Genomic DNA, 2468 nt, shown 5'->3' with positions numbered 1-2468 from the left:
AATAACAAACGGACCCCTCCAAGGATTTGGTGGATGTCAGATTAATATTCCAGTAAACAAGAACAGGTGAACTGAAGACGATCTTTGCGAGCGAGCACTAAAATTGTCTTTTTGGATCACATAATGCTAGTCTATTTTGTGAATTTTGAGATGTATTGTAAACGTTTTGGCATTCAAGATTCATGTGACAGTGAAACAACTATATATTTTTTTGTTCAGATATATAAAAAGAAAACCGAGATTATCGTATCATTTGTCAAATCTGTAAAATGGAAAAATAATTTCAAACATGGGATTCAGAAGACGGGATGAATGTTTCCAGAACTTTCGTCTTTTAAGAAGCTTTAATGTTTATTGAACATTTTCATACCACAAATAATAGGATATTTTTTCATAAAGGAGAAATTTTCTTTGGATGATTAATGTGTTGTTGAAATAAACAAACAAACAAAGAAATATATACATACACGCATTAAAATGAATAAAAAATAAAAATAAATAAATAAATGAATAAATCAATAAATGAAGATTCTTTGGGGAACCATAATAATTTTTCTGTGGAAATACCACAAAACCATAAAAAAAAAGATTTTTTACATAATTTAAAAACTGATTAAATAATATGTACATTGATGCATCTTGTTAGCATAGAATAATAGATTTTTATGTCTATAAACTGTTAGAAAAAAAAAACTGGAAACTTGAAGTTCATTCATTTTCTTGTTGGCTTAGTCCCTTTTTAAATCCGGGATCGCCACAGCGGAATGAACCACCAACTTATCTAACAAGTTTTTATTCAGCGGATTCCAGCCACAACCCATCTCTGGGAAACATCCACACACACTGGACAATTTAGCCGACCCCATTCACCTGTACCACATGTCTTTGGACTGTGGGGGAAACGGGAGCACCCAGAGGAAACCCACGCAAACGCAGGGAGAACATGCAAACTCCACACAGAAACGCCAACTGAGCTGAGGCTCAAACCAGCGACCCAGCGACCTTCTTGCTGTGAGGCGACAGCACTACCTACTGTGCCACTGCTTCGCCCACTTGAAGTTCAAAAATAAATACTGAGAAAATTTACTTTAAAAATCTACTTTAAAGCATCTAAATTAAGTGCAATGCACATTACCAATCAAAAATGTACTTTTTATACAGAAAATTCACAAAATGTTGAACGTGGAAGATCATCTTTACCTAACATTTGAATGATTTTTGGCATCAAAGTTTGACTCATAACTCATACGATGTATAATACCGATGCTACATCTTTTGGTCCAGGGTCACAAATGTCTTCGAAATCGCAAACAAGCAGTCTCAAAAATCATTTTGTACGAGGAACTACTTTCTTTCACCATTCATTCACATCTGCAGCTGACTTCAGAACAACTGAAGCCGTTGCTAATTTACCAGAGTCACTTTAGAGCTAGTATTTGAATGATTCTCTAGCATAATGTCTAAAGTGATGAGAAAACAGGTGATTTTGCTGACATTTTAAGATTAAAAGGCTGAACGGCATGAAATGTCATCAGTCTACAGAGATTTTTCAGTATTTTTCTGTTGTATTTTTCTGATCGGGAGATCACAATAAATAACCCAGAAAAAGCCAAAGCAAACACTACCAGATTACTATGGTATAAATACAGCACTACAGCATATAAAGAAGAAAGAGATCGAATTAGAATGTCACGCACCTGTTCTGTAATGATTTGATCAGCTGTAGTTTGAAATTTACCAAGTTTTTCTGCCTAAGGACTTATTTTGCTGTCTCTGTCGCCATCTTGTGGTGGAACATCAACCATCTTTGCTCTGCTCAGTTTAACAGGCTGATGGCCAACTTGCTGAATTTCCAAAATGAATATAAATATTTAAAATAGGCACTATGTTTATAAATAAACTACATAATTGCAATCTAAACAACTACATTCTCACCTGAATAAGCTTCAAAAGTGTGTTGTGTTGTCCATCAGCTGCAATATCTCTCAAACTGTAGAGGGTTGTTTAATCCCTCTTTTGTCCTATTGTGGGTAGAATAATACACAAGGGTGAAGAGGCTGTAGGAGAGCTGATATTGCCTTAATATTGCATGGCTATCAGCCAATCAGATTCGAGAACCAGACAGAACTGTTGTAAAAACCAGCACATATCATGCTATAAGTGTTTGAGCTACTTTAAATCAATGATCCAAGGAAAACATCCCTTCTGAGGGAAACGCAAGAGGGAGTTGGCTTAAATAGAAAAAACGAGTAAATGTTCCCTTGCTCTTTTCATACCATGAGAAACAAAATACTATTGTTAAGTTAAAATATTCCCCGAAAAGTGATGTATTTCACACCTCTGGATAATACATTATAAAACATCACCCTTATTTCGTATTTCTCATTAAACTGACCATTTAATATGGTCTCTTTAAGTTCAGTTTATTGACAATAAAGAACACTTCATACCACCTGATGACCAGATGA

Source organism: Danio rerio, chromosome 19, assembly GCF_049306965.1.
Source record: "Danio rerio strain Tuebingen ecotype United States chromosome 19, GRCz12tu, whole genome shotgun sequence".
NCBI classification, from domain to species: domain Eukaryota; kingdom Metazoa; phylum Chordata; class Actinopteri; order Cypriniformes; family Danionidae; genus Danio; species Danio rerio.
Note: the sequence above shows the minus strand (reverse complement) of the source record.